Source organism: Peromyscus californicus, unplaced genomic scaffold (assembly GCF_007827085.1).
Source record: "Peromyscus californicus insignis strain IS unplaced genomic scaffold, ASM782708v3 Scaffold_17__1_contigs__length_78620276, whole genome shotgun sequence".
NCBI classification, from domain to species: Eukaryota; Metazoa; Chordata; class Mammalia; order Rodentia; family Cricetidae; genus Peromyscus; species Peromyscus californicus.
In genome coordinates this window covers 65,208,794-65,224,051 of record NW_026294469.1, presented here as the reverse complement: position 1 = coordinate 65,224,051, position 15,258 = coordinate 65,208,794, and the positions used below count along the sequence as shown (strand labels likewise).

At 47.9% G+C, this 15,258-nt stretch overlaps 1 pseudogene; it reads right to left on the bottom strand.

Moving 5' to 3' along the window:
• Positions 1–865: 865 nt before the first annotated feature.
• Positions 866–1,741, bottom strand: LOC128112498 (cytosolic 5'-nucleotidase 3A-like; annotated as a pseudogene).
• Between the last annotated feature and the right edge of the window lie 13,517 nt (positions 1,742–15,258).

Below are 15,258 nucleotides of genomic sequence, written 5' to 3'. Positions count from 1 at the left end.
AGGCTGAAAGGACGAGGACACAGATTTTACCGGCAAGTATCCAGGAAGGAGCAAGACCTCACCTAGACCATGGCAGAGACTCCCCACTAATCTTTCCTTCCTTCCACCCTCAGCACTAGCCCTTTCCAGTGCATTCTACCCGCAGTCAACTGTCCACGAGGACCCTGTGCATGTGTGTGTGTGCACAAGTGTGTGTGTATTATATACACATAGTTATAGAGGAAGGGATGTGCATACATGTTCACCCATGCAGAATCTAGAAGAATACATCTGGTGTCTCTTTCATCATTTTCCCACTTTATTGTTTTTCAGTTTTGGGTTGCTTATCAGTGTTTCATAGAGGGCATTTGTAATGTTAGTGATGGACATCAACAGCTTACAGATACGAAGTGCCAGGCTTTCCTGGAAAATATTTTTTCCAGACAAAATAACCAAATAAAACACAATTTCATGAGATGGTTATCATCAACCTCCACCCAAACTACAAAGCCAGCTGTTGTTAAAACCGGAAACACTGTCCCCCAGGAGAGCTGCTTCTGTGCCCCCATGCACTCACTGGGGAAAATGCTCCCTAGAAGCTGCAGAATACCAAACTACACAATTCACTTTGGAGAAGCAGTCATTCTTCTAATTTGGGCTTCAAGAGTTTTTTAATTGCTTAAAAAAATCTGGTACGTCTAGTGATGGAGATGGGAAGAAGGGCCTTGCAGTTTACAAGGTCAACACATCTGAGGGTCCCTCAGCTACAGGAAGGGGAAAATGCCAAGAGTAGAACCGTGTTAGAAATAAGAGTCTTTCCACAAGGTGGGCAGCACTTGTCTCCCAGTTGTACCCATCGGAGAGACATCTTCTTGCAAACGGCTGACTATAATGACTTTTGTAAAACAGAGTTGGTGACCTCCCATGAATCTCCTTTTACTGACACAGTATCGTAGGAGTCCATGTATTTTCTAAAAGCTCATCTACTGTGTCATTCAAATACCCAATCTTCAGGATGTGTTTGATACCAGCCATACCCCCGATTATTCTTGAGCGTCCTTGGGAGTCTCCCAGAAGGATGGTGTTGCTGTGCCTTTCAGCTGGCTGAGCTAGCCCCCTTTCTTCAAGGCACCATCATGTTTGATGAAGACATGAATTAGCTCTCCCTTAAGCCCTCTCAGCACTCCATTTTCATCAGAATCCAGGAAGTTGGATACTACCTGGACATTTGAGTGGCAAACTCCAGTTTGATGGGTGACTTCTTCCAGCACATCCCTGATACCAGCAGAAAACATGAACACGGGGATCCTGTGCTATTGGAGTTCACCCAAAAAATTCTCATGTTCTCCCTTGATCATAACGTCACAGTCTGCCACAGTCTCTTTAAGTTTGACTTTTGGCGTGGCTTGTTCAACAAGCAGATGGTGTGATTTAGTACACCACTCTACTATGTAATGGTGTACTCTTCCACTCTCTTCCACAGTGAAAACAGGATCAACTTCAACAGCGTAACGCTGCTCCATGCAGTAACTTTCCTCAGCATTCATCTGTAACAAACTTAGAGTTGTCAATAATGTTAGGACGTGTTGGGCATTTTCCCATTGAAGGAAAACCTACTGAGTGTCGTATTAAAGTCTGCTATTACCTGGAGTTTGGAAGCTCCTCTCTTAATGAAATCACAGATAATTTCTTCTGCTCTTATAGGGTTCTTGATATGAACTGATCTTCTCTGGTATTCTGACATCATCTTGATGATCCTGGTCTTTCTCTTCAAGGTGATTATGTACTAGACTAGCCCCCCCACCACCACTACTGCCAACATACACACACACACACACACACACACACACACACACACACACACACACTCACACTGGAACTAGCCACTGCACTCACAAGCACCATGGCCGTACTCCATGGACAGGCCCAAGAGCACTGGACTAGAAAGCCTGAGCCCCCTTGGGTATAAGCCCAGGGGCAAAGTAGTGCTCCAAACACCAGCGTCTTATTTTTTTAAAACAGTCTCTCACTGAACCTTAAGTTTGCCATTTTGGCTAGGCTGCCTGGCCAGTGAGCTCCAGTCATCCAGCTGTTTCTGTTCTCTAATGCTGGAGTTACAGACACATGTGGCAATTCCTGGCTGCTGCTGCAACTACAGTTGCCTCCTCCCCCTCCTCCTCTTCCCCCTCCTCCTCCTCCTTCTTCTCTCCCTCCTCCTCTCCTCCTCCTCCTTCTTCTCCCCCTCCCCTTTCCCCTTCTCCTTCTTCTCCTTCACCTCCTCCCCCTACTTCCCCTCCTCCCTCTCCCTCCCCCCTCCTCCTCCTCCTCTTCCTTCTCCTTCTCCTTCTCCTTCTCCTTCTCCTCCTCCTTCTTCTTCTTCCGTGGATACCAGGGATTCAAACCCTGATCCTCCTTTGGTTATACAGCACCCCCTCTTGCCCACTAAGCCAGCTCCCCAGGCCCAGCCCCATTTTTTCCCACTCTTTTTTAAAAAAATAATTTCAAACACGTGACAAAGTTGCAGGGAGAATACAAGAGAATTTTTGGTGTCTTCCCAGGATTCAGCAACAGTTAGCACTGAGGTCTGTGTGTTTGGTCACCCTCTCTCTAGGAGTCCCTTGTCCTACTTATACCTCCATAGATTCCCATGGCCTTGAACTCCCTTCATGGCTCACAAGCCTACCTCACCCTACTCACCGTGCTCCAGGTACACACTCCCAGACTGTCTGCCTGGCCCACACTTCCCTTCTCCTTGTCCAGGCCTTAGCTGCATGCCATCACCCGCAGGCTTTTCCTACCTCGTCCCTTTCCCCCCAGTGAAGATGCTTGCTCTCATTATTACTCCATATTTTTCCAGCCTTTCTCGGAGGCTGAAGCCATCTCATTCACTTATGATCTGCTTGTCTCTATATATCTTTTCCTTTCCTCATACGGCGCTTTAGACAGGACCACACCCTCCCCTCAGACTTCTGCAACTGCGTCTGGCGTTATAGGTGATTAACAAATATCCACTGACTGATTAACTTTCCGAGACTCATCACAGAGTCCTTTATAAATACCCGATTGTTTTGGACATGTGAATCTTTTCTTAAAGGCAGGTACCATTCTTTCATTTGTTTGCTTAGAACTGGGCACACAATAGACCAAGTCCTGATGCTGGGGATTTTCTTCCTAGGTGTGGGAAGGATCCTTCATGTGGAAGGCTGAGCCTTCCCTACACCCAGTCCTCACGTGGCTCTGCAGTGAGTAAGCACCCTGGTGGAGGCTCAAGCTCCTAGTCCTTGCTTATTTCTCCCACAGCGCTGCTCACTTGTTCACGTGGTGGGGTGACACGCAGGGAGCATTTCCCCAGTTGATGGATGACGAGACGGAGAGAAGACAGGTCAAGTGGCTTACCCAACGCCACACAGGTATTAAAGGGCAGGACAACCCTCTGATCTCTAGCCCAGTGCCTTTTCCTGTAGACCACAGAGAGCAACCCCATGCCCCTCCCCTCAGGGACTCAGAAGCCCAACCCCGACATTATGGGCACAAGGCTTTTAGCAGCTGATCCAGGGCAGGAAGCCATGTGGTTAGATGAGCTCTGGGTATGTGTGGGTCTAATTGCTTCACATTTCCTTTCCTTTCATTCACGGAGTCATTCATAAGAGTCCCAGAGACCGACGCCCATTCACGGGACATTCATTGAGTGCCTGCCACATCCTTGGCTTTCTGCTTGGCCTGGTAGAAGAAGCTGGGGCAGGTGACAGGGACCTGTCAGGAGAGGGTCCTATTCTCCCAGGCCACAGAATCTACTAGCGTAGAGACAGTGATGAGGCTGGATTACAGTGGGCAATTCGGGCAGCCAGGGCATTCACTCCCCCAAGATTAAACTGACAAGTTCAGCACAGCCACAAGTAATCAACAGATCTTTGGCCAAACACTCAAATTAGAATTGACTCCTGGATCCCTGGTCCCTGGTCCTTTCTGTTCTTATCTTCCCTACAGAGAGACACTCCCTCCCCCAGGCATTCGTCGTGACTAGGCTTAGCTGCCTTGCTACAGACCTTATCCTAGGAGACCAGACCAACGTGCAGGGTGTGTGGGATGGAGAACTGCGTAACTGAATCTGGGCAATCAAGGTGGGTCCCCAGTATTTAATAGCTGTATGTGAGATAAAAAATCTCTCTTTTTCAGGAGACAGAGTTGTGCCTTCTGAGGCAGGGGAACATAAGCTGCCACTGGTACACAAAGGCACTGATGGCAGATGTCAACAGGCCAGGAAATGGAGAGAATCACAGTGGTGACTGAGCCCCTACACTCAGTGTCCTTGAGGGTTTGTTTTTATCCATGCAACCATACATAACTCATATTCTTTGGTGAGTGGCCCATGATGACAAACCAGCTCTTGTTTTACTTAGCCATGAAGAACTCAGGGCATTCATGGAGGACTTCAACAGGGAAGACTGTTCTTTGTACAGGAACAAGAGTGAAGGACTCATTAACCTAGAGTATGTGAGTGTCTTCCAGTACTCTCCACCCAAAAGAAGCTATTGACAGGGCTGTAGGGCTGTGTCCATGGTGGGTATGTACAATCTGTTGATTATACTGTGGGACTCTCATGGGTATTATTCAGGAATTCCTACTTGGTTGATGAGATGTAAATACCACATGATTTCATCCTCTTTCAACCCCTGTATCCTCTACCTCCCATTTACCTTCCTTACTGACAACTGCAAGTCTGTAATTCCTAATAAATTTGCATTGCCCAGTTCCAAATGTAGCTTCAGTTGCCTGCTGCGTCCCACTGTATTGTCTGTCCCCAGCACAGAGTGTGAGGGGCCCTGAGTGGCCTGAGGGTTATATGGGGCGGTGATGAGAGGCCACAAGAAGAGGGACAAGTGTCCTTTTACCCAACAGGTTCTACTATCTCCCTGTTCTCTAGGTTCTTGCTGTTTCTCTCACATTTCTAACAGACTGGAAGTGACCGGGTGGTAGGGAGCCCAATCGCTGCGATCTGTGGGCCTTCATGAGAGCAATCGGGTACTCCCAAGTGACCTCCATTCCAGCTCTCTGACATGAGAGTGTTGGTCCAGTACCTCCTAGTGCCCCAACTTTATTCTCAGGGTCTACTTCCCGGACTTCCACAGCTAGGGCTCCCATAGTTGGAGAGCCTAAAGACTGCCAATTGGAGCAGTCTTTTCTGTCTCTGTCTTCCCATCCCCTCTCTCTTCTTATAAAGTTGTTTTTATGAAAGTTCCCAACAAAACTGTCCCCAAACACTTTCTTAGCCTGTTCTCTGTGACCCTGTGGCTCTATACAGCCACTCGTGAAATACAGGGGCAAAGCCCTTGAGAAGCCTAATACTTTATGGAGGAGGTAAAAATAATACAAATGCAGCGGTAAGAGACCCAGCTAAGGCAATACCACACCAAGGGTGTCCATGCGCAGGGGCAGAGACTGAGGCCAACAGCACTCGGAGGCCTTTCCCTGTCTTGCTGCCTTGCCAGTGAGAGCTACGTGAGCTGACAGTTCCTTCACCATCTCTGTGCCTAGTGTCTTCCCAATAATGCAGAGCGCCGCAGCCGTGTTTCTAGGAGGAAGTAAAGTGATGAATGGGAAGTGCTGGGGCAGGGCTGGCACAGTCAAGACCCTGGACACAGACGATGGTCAAGAGCAGTGGAGGCCAAATGCTCTGGGAGTCATTGACTCTTGGTTCTAAGTAGCCAGACTATGTCAAGGTTGTATTTCATGAGGCTACTTTCAGAAGGCTTGACAAGGGTCCCTGCATGGTTTTGACAGTGTGTCATGCTCCTCCCAGGAACACTTAGGCACTGGAAACATCTTTCCCTGCAAAGAAGCCTATCTGCATCAGTGGTCCAACTGAAAAAAAAAAAATGCCAAGGGATACAAGCAGCAGGACATTCCAGTGGTGATGGATCAGCAGCCTGAAGTGTATATGACAATGAGATGTTTGCCCTGGCTCCCTTCCCAGAACTGAAGGAATGGGGGTACGTTTTGTCAGAACTCAGGGTAGTGGCTACAAGGGTCAGGCTAAGAGGGCAGCAGGCAGAGGCTGAGGCACTCATGTGCCGGCAGACCTCTGTGTAGGAGCCTGGGCTTAGGTAGCAAAAGGAGTCATGGCCCACCACAGCCATTCTTTAGTATGAACACGAGTCTCAGAAAAGACATCCCCTCACCCAGAGTACATGAAGCAGGTGAGGCAGAGCCAGCCAGAGCTGCAATCTTATAAACAAGTGGCATCTAGGTCTCTTCCACTTCCCGGGAGGAGAAGCTGCCTTGGACTTAAAAAGAAAAAAAAATCAAAACAGAAACTGAAGTTGGGGGCAGCCCTGCAATCCAGAGTCACCAACTGTGCATCCTTCCGGTGCTGATGCTCCATGGAGTGGCATCTCCACACCTGTGTGTTCTCAGAGGCCCCGGCACTCCCAAGGCGCAGCCCATGGAAAGCTCCCACAGCATCTGCCAAGAATACACCCGACATAATAATTTCTTTGACCTCCACCACACGAGTTTCTGAAAAGAACAAAACAGCATCATTCCCTGGCATTTACAGTTTAAACCTTTCCTATTCAAGTTTCTAACAAAAAAAGCCACCAACCCATTCTGGCCGTGATTAAAATTCATAGGCTTGCTGCAGACAACAGATGCAGAAGCAATTTTAGGCCAGTCATATCCCAGGTCTGCAAAATTAATTTGACAGGTTTGCATTAAAGCACTGATCAATATCCACTTTAGAGCGGCAGAGGCTAACTGAGAAAAAATAAGTGACCGGAGTGTTACCAGACGAGAAAAAATGAATCTTTGAGACTTTTTTCCCTCTAAGCTTGCACCTACATCAGAAGTCCTGACCTCAATCCATTGATCGGCTGCAGTTAACATGACAAAAGGCCCAGCAGATAGACCAGCGTGGCCTACCAGGGAACAATCACCCGGATACACTAAATGTTTGAGGAGTGACTAGACTGCAAGATTAGTCTTGGCTTCTGAGGACCGACACCAGCCCAGCCTTCCTGAGTCCTCCCCGCCCTGCCTGAGATCCATTTGCAAAGAACCAACTTTTCCTAAACATCCTCCTACAGATGATGTGGGGACGTGGTGTGGGGGGAAGGTGGGGTCTAGCTCAGTTTAGCGACCCAGACAAGAAGGCAATTAGGTCCAGACCTTTCTATAGAGAGCACTTTAGACTGGAGGCCTCCAGGACAGTATCAGGAAGGCTCTTCAGGGGTGAAATGATGGGCCACTGACTCTACAACATGGCAAACTTCAAATGACTGTCCACTGCCTGCACCCTGGCAAAATGAGCCTAAAAGTCAGCTTTTTAAAAAATAATTTTCTTTATCTGGTCTCTAAAAATTTCATACGAGTATGTAATGTATTTTGATCATATCCACCCTGTACTCTCCCCTTCTTGAACTCTCCCTGAACCACCCCCAATGTGTTCCTGTCCCAATTTCCTATCCTCTTTTGCTTTCTAATAACCCACTGAGTCCAATTAGTGTAGCCTGTGTGTGTATGGTTGTGGGGTCACCCACCGGAGCATGGGCAACCTGCCAGTGGCCACACACCGGAAGAATACTGACTCTTTTTCCCAGCAGCCATCAGCTGCCAATAGCTCCTCAGCTGTGGGTGGGGCCTGCTGAGCCCTCTGCGATCTGTGCTGGAGGTTTGATCATGATCCAGCTTTTGTCTTACTTTATTCTTCAGGTGTGCCAGGAATGCATGTGGGTGGCTGGGCACGCCCTGCATCCTGGCTGTTCTGGTTGAGTGTACGGTTTTCTTACTTTATCCCACTCTATACCCATTTCACACCGTGGCAGTAAACTCAGCAAATCTGAAATTAGCACTCCCCGAAAATGCACACAGGACAGAGAGAGCATCTTCCTGAGAGAGTGTCTACTAAAGATGCTCACAGGATAGTGCGTTTTCTTAGGACCCACTGTCCTCCCTGTCCAGGTTTCCTAGGGAAGTCTGAATCTCTCCTTCTCCATTCTCATCATCTGGGAACCAGTGTATTTAAGGTAGAGCCTCATGTCCCACCCCTTACACTCCACATTCTTCCTCTCCATGGCTCCAGCAGAGCCCCGCCCACACATGATTTCCTCGGAGCTCATCTTCTGCTTCCCCAGATTTGAGATCAGTTGCATCAAGGCACTGTGTGTCAGTTCATCCTAGTACAAAATTCTAGGACATGAGCCCTGAAGTCAGATCACCTACATTTGAGTCCCACATTTGCCACTTGCTAGCTGGGTGACCCTGGGCAAGTTAAATTAACTTCTGTTCTGCTTATTATCATCGTACAGCAAATTACCCCCAGACTCATCAGCTTAAAACAAGTACTATATTGCCCCCATGAGCTCTGTGAGTCAGTCATGGATAGGGTATAGTGGGAATGGCTTGCTTCTATTTTATATTTAGGGCCTCACAGAGAAGATCTGTGGAGAAGCGGGTAAGGCAGTGGGGAGGTGGTAAGGCGACCTCAACTACTGAGGCTGGACTTACCTAAAGGACTTATTTGTGTCTGGCTCTTGGATCTGTGTGCCTCAAAGCCTAGAGTTGGTGACGACTGGGTCTTTCATTTCTCCCCTCTGGCAGCTTCCCTGAAACAAGCAACCTCAGAGCAGTGGGCAGCTCAATGTGAGACACGGTTCTCTAACACACGGCTTCCAGTGAACAAAATGGGTGCCCGATCTCCCCTGATCTAGCCTCAGCAGCCACACAGCATTTCTGGAGCCACATACTATTAGTAAGCACAGCCTGAAGCCTCTCCCTACATCCAAGGAGAAGGGCATGAAGCCCCCCAGCCGGTGAGAGGCACATCAAATCATCTTGGCTCTGTGCTTTAAAATCAAGCTCAGTTCCTTATCTAAACAGACATAATAATGTCCACCTTACAAGACTGTGGTGAAGCCTAAATCAGATCATGTATTTAACGTGCTCCAAGCAGTGTCTGGACCACTCGGTAAGTGTCAGCTTGTATTATTAGGAGTGACATTAGCTAAGTGAGTAGTCACCATGCCTTGTCTGCAGCCTTTGCGCTCTAGGAGTGTGTGCCCAGACTCAGGGCGGGTCCTAGGAGCAGCATCTGGAACCCATCCCTTCGCTCAGGTTGGGGAGAGAGATGCGGACATGACAAACAGTAATGGACGTGAAATCTGTCTCGCCACCAACTTCCCCTTCTTTCTACACACCGACATATGGTACTTTGCTGTCAGGAGGAGAGTCTCAAAATGTCGGTGAGTTTCAGTTGACATTTTCAATAGCAAAGTGTGTTTTTATGAAACACTGCTCTATCCACCGCAATCCATGGCTTCTGCTTGTAAGGTCTATTGACCTGGGATTGTGGTCCCATGGGGGCATCTTAAGCTATGCACAAGTGAGGCAGAGAGCCTCTGGGAATAAACCTCTGGCTTCATTTACTTAGCTGGTGTTCCCAGATTCCACCTGTGGGCCACGGTCAGGAAGAATTTGCTCCTTTGCTAGAAGCCTGGCACAGTGGGCCCCGTGTCCAGCAATGCTTGTTTGAAGGCAGGAAGCTCCTCAGTGGGTTGTCTCCCTGGGAAGACACCAAATATGAGTCCTAGGTTTGAAAGGACACAGATGGCTGCCTTGGGGGATGTACATTATTACCAGTGTTGTTTAGCATTCTGATATAGCCACCACATTCAATTATTGGTTGTATTTTTCTAACTGTAGTCACACATCCTCAGCAGAGGTATTAATCTCATGGGGCTTAAAGAGATTCAGAATGAGTTTGAGGTCAGCAGAGGGGTCAGCTGAGGGGGGTGTCTACCTATTAACCTTCCATTTTGGTAACCAAACAGCCATATCCAGCACATAAAGTAGGACCAGGAACCTGCCACTATTAATAATGTCACCCACACAAGGTGACTGAGGTTCATCTGAGCTATTTCAATAACAATATCACTGCTGCTCAAGCTGTAGAAGCAGACAGATAAGGCATGGGAAATAGGGGCCTGTTAGGGTTCAGAAGTGGAAAGGAGATGTGAGAAAGGTTGAGGTCACTACAGGTGATGGCAAGAGTTGTGGGGAAAGAGGCTCTTAGCAAAGCCTCTTGCATTTACACTACTCATTCATTCATTCATTCAGGCATGCATAGTCCATTCATTCAGCCTCCTGTATTTGGCTCTTAGGATGTTTCATCCCATTTCTAGGGATTATGTGTAGATAGAAAATAAATAGCACAGCAATATCTGCAAGGCTAGTCAGTCAACACCACAAATGGTAAGGACATAATGGAAACCAGCCAGGTGTCCACTGTGGCACTGGAAATAAGCCCGGGAGTGTCCAGAGGAATGAACCGGGAGCTTCCAGGAGGGTGCTTACGGAGAAATGTTTGTGAGGACAACCAAAGGTGCTCTGCGGATCAAATATTAAAGTTTCTGTCCGTGTCTAAACACACGTCTGCAAGTTCTTCCTCAGTTGAAGTAAACCCTGCCTTTTGGATTCCTTTGAAAATATGGAGGGGAGAGAGAGAGTAAGATAAAGAACAGGAGAAAGGGAGGGGGAGAAAGAGAGAGAAAGGAAGGGGCAGATGGGCAAGGGAAGAAACAGAGGAGGAAGGGAGAAAGAAACATAAGGAGGGAGGGCCTGGATTGACGGCAGAGGGCCGAAGCCAGTCTAGATGTTGAAACTGGTGACCAAATCTCAACTAGGAAACCTGGAGAGTAGCTACCCTAGGCCAGAACAACTCCATTTGACGCAATCCTAAATCTCCGTAGAAGACCTCTGTGAGTGACTTAGTCACACACTTCTACGAAGACTTGCTTTTCTGCACCTAGGATTTATTATAAGCAGGACTCATTGTAATAACAGAAAGGACTTTTCCTTGACTCCTAGTATGCTCCAGGTCTCAGCTCTCCATCACCACCTCTAATCTTTGCTTTTCACATGATGACATGGAAACTCAGAAGCACTGAGTAGCTTCCTAAGGGACCAGAAATCAATGTTCTGTCAGATGCCAAGGCCTACCAAAGGGCCCAGCACAGAGTGGGATGAAGATATGGCACCCAACCGTGCTTACCAACAACACGTACTTTCAAAGAAGTACCCGGAATTCCTCCTGAGCAGTGAACTACATCTGAAGAAAAGTTCAGAGACTCTTACAGAGCAGGGTCACTCATACTAGGTTCCCCATGTCACCAAGGTTAGGGGCACCAAGACCCCACAGGGAACTGCTTCACCTCTTCCCAGCTCTGTTCTGTCAGCCTCACCAAGCATCCTTTGTTTATCACTTCCAGAGGGTGGCTTTGGCTCCTGTTTCCCCACATAATAAGGTGAGATGGAGTGAGGAAAAAAATCTTGCCCAAATAAAGAGTCAGCTTGGCTTCTTAGGCTAAAGTTACTACTTGTAGGACAATGTTTGGAAGGAAGGTCCTTGCTCACGGAAGCCAGGGTGCTATGACAGTACCTCAGCCCCTGGCCTGCAGTGAGGGGACTCTCACTCCATCTTACAGATGCCAAACCACCCCAACTTCATGTAATTGAGGAACTCCGCAGCATCGAGGACCACTACAGCAAGATCCCTGGAGAGCCCTCCAGAACACATCCTTTTATTACCTGTGTTTGTGTCCCCACAGGACTTGGAGGCACACACACTGTAAAAGATGACCGTCTCTGATGCATTGTTCTCACCCTTTCTGTAAATAAAAAACACATGCCGGGCCAGCTGTTTGATGGCTTCTGTCCTGGCTCTTCATTTTCTTCCACGACACAGAAGAAAGGAGGAGGGTAGGGGAAAGGAAGTCAACTTTTGTCCAAGTACAGTCTCATCGGTTAACACCTGAGGGGAAAATGACTGGGAAGAACTTAATTCAAAAAATCCTTTAGGCACACAGGAGCTTCTATCCAGTAAGAGCCAGACAGCTGTGTGTGTGTGACAGAGAGAGAGAGAGAGAAAAAGACATCAATAAATAATCAGCCGGCTTAGACTTTTAAACGGGAATCCAAGCTTCACCATCCAAAGGTAAATTGCATCTTTCCCACTAGCCTGCAAGCAGGGTTTCATGCTTGCATAGGCTGAGATACTCTGCTGATTGCTAATATAGCCTGACTTCTTCCCCCTCCCCCTCTCTCTCTGTACTTATATGCATCTCATGTATGTCCTATTTCATGCTGTGTATATGGACCGTCTTTATACTATGAAATGCCAGGAAACATCTTTGTTCCCGGCTTAGCACACATGGTCCTTGCACACACATCATTCTACAGCTAGAGCAAAGTGTGCTCTAGAGCAGGGAGAAGGCGCTGCTCCGGTCCTGTGCTCTGCACCAGGATCCTGCATGTCTTCCCCCGCGTTCAGGGTGTATCGTTCCTCCTCCAGGAGTGATGTCATACTTCACATCTGATTGGGGCCTTTTTCTGACAGTGCCACAGTAACCTAGGAGACTTGATTTCCCTGCCAGGGGTGTGGATTTGTCTTCGTGACAGGGGAGCAAGTGGCTTCCTGCATGGGATTTAAGTCCTGCCTCGGTTCCCAGGCTAGGGTACCACACTGCCCTGGGTTGCCATGGGCCAGGAGACCCCAGGGCATCCATCACCTGTCTTCAAGTGTTTTATGGGGCTGTCTGTGAACCAAAGAGCCAGCAAGGGGGGTTTATGGAGCTGGTCTCTTTACACCTTGAGCACTGTATCTTATTGCTTGTCATTTTCTCCCAGACTGTTGACACCTCATCCCTTTGAAAGCAAGCTGACTTATGTGTTTTCTTTGGTGGGCTGGGCAAAGGATTCTTAAGCAAAAGGCTCTTTCTCTGCCTCAGAGCAAAGACAGCCATGTTGGACCTCTTTCCTGGGTCTCCTGGTGGTGAGGCGAGTAACCGGTCCCTTGAATGCCAGTCCCAACCCCAGACCCCAGAGCAGGAAGAAGACACCAAATGGGTGAGATGGTACTCTGAGGTCAACATGCATGCCTATGCTGCAGGGTAGCTCAGCGATCTCAGCCCTGGGAGCTTGCTAAGAAGAGCTCTGCCAGGCTCAGCTCAGTGGCTAGTCAATTGAGCTGTATAGCAGATTAATGTATGTTCTATTACCAGGAGTCAGTGCCCCCCCAAAAGGTAAAGCATTAATGTCTATTAATATTAATTATATGCTGAAATAACAATAAATTGGATGTGTTAGGTTAAACAAAACATAGGACTTGAGTAAATGTTAACCTGTTTCACTTCATCCTTTAAAACACATCTACTAGAAATGTTAAAATCATGTACATGGTCTGATTAGATTTCTGTTGCATACTTCAGTATCATTCCAGCCCTCTCATTTGTGAGGGAGGGCATACTCCACCAAGTATGTCGTGTCAAAGTAGTATTTACAATGGAATATAAACATACAAAGCATATGTATACAATATAGCACAGTTTGAACAGATAGGGAAACAGTTATTTTCTACTAATCAGTTTAACAATAAAATCGCCCAATACACCAGAAAGAACTGTGTTCCCCCCTCTGACCACATGACCTATCCCTGATCAGATACCATGTGGATTTCCACTGCCTCTATGGAACTTTCATTTTTTATTTTGATAGATTATGGAAAGCTCAGAAAACAACCACCCAGCAGACACTGCGCTCACTTCACTGACGTTGCTTGTTGTTATCAAATCTGTTTACTTCTCCTAAGGAGAATTAGGAAGCCTTGCTGAGGAAGCTGGAGCTGCCTTTTAGTGGTGGGCAAGCTCGTCCCCAATTCCAGTGCCTGGCTATATTTCTGCTTCAAGGCAACAGTGTAATCTCAAGACACAGCAGTAACATCAGCCGCTTAGCTGGCTCCAGGCCTCAGTGGGTGCTGCAGAGGTACTTAAAGGGAACACACAGGCAGGGAAGAATTGACAGATTGCAAAAGAAGCTGTGGTCTAACCTGACCTAATTGTTGTATAAAGTCTGACACCCACCCCTCCCCATTCATGGAAAGGCTGTGGGAAATCAGTCACAAGGGAGTCCAGAGAGACTGACAGATCCAAATGAGCTTACCACCCCAATAGTATCAGAGCCTGGATGGGCACCTGGGTCTCCCAGTTAGTGCGGAATTCAAGGCAGGCTTGCCTGTGTCCTGGAGAGTCATCTGAGCTATAACCCCGTCTGCACTAGTCGATGCAGGATGGCCAGTAGAGGTGGGAGGGGGCAAGCTAGGCAAGGGCTCTAGCACTGAGCTCCGGCCCAGCCCATTTTTTACTCTTTCCAAAGTTTCCGTTAAGTTGCCCAGGCTGGCCTTGAACTCACTCTGTAGCCTAGACAGTTCTTCAAATTGCAGACCCCCCCTCCTCGGCCTCCTAAAGAGTCCTAAAGAGCTAGGACTACAGCCCAGCACCCGCAGACCTAGCTGGGGAACAGACCTGGACCCACTTCCCCAGACTGAAGCCAGACTCTTCCTTTCGTATTGCACACCTTTCTTGGCTGCTGAAGGGCTTTCAGCGGCTTTTTTCTTGAGAGAGAGTCATGCTCAGTGTCCATACTCAGCAGGTGGTAAAGGAGATGAGACCCCAGCTAGATCTGAACCCAACTTTGCCTTTCAAACCCTCTCTACTAAGAATTAATCTTTATTCTTTGGAAGATTCTTATTAAGTACTTAATGACAGGATTTTCTCATGTGTTTCTGACCTTACTTGGAATGACAATAATCCCCCCGCCACCACCGGGCAATTTGTTGAGTTTCAGCTAATAATGGGTCCACACTGATGACCGTCCTCAGTGGCCAGGTTAGCAGTGCTGGGAGAGGACCTGGGACAGGTGACATGGGAGGGTAGAAGGAAATCTATCACATTTCTCTTGAAGAAATGGCAGCTTGAGAAACTTGGTCCAAATATGGGTTGAACTAGCCAAGAACTCAAGCTGAGGCATCCTATTTGGTTAAGAGGCTGGCAGACAGTTCCCTGCCTTGCCCATGTCCCATGGTCCTCATGCAGGTGAAACCCTAATGTGGAATGTTGGGCCTCCACCTCTTCCCTAAGTCCGTAAACTCTTGGACAAGGCTGGGCTTCCCCAGTAGTTCACCTGCCTAATTCAGCATTCTGCACAGGAAGTGTTTGAAGTTTTTTTCTGTGGAGTAAATAATAATGACAACAACGTAATGAAGACATACTCTCCTTGCTAGGAAAAAGTCTCCATGCCAAGCAGAGCAGGTGGGTGGTGGTATAGATCTTCCCTGCCCCCAACCCACTGATGTACAGTAATGTTAAAAGGACCACAGTCACCAGTGGTGGGGGGGCACTGCTTGCACAGAGCATGGGCAGTGTGTGTGTGTGTGTGTGTGTGTGTGTGTGT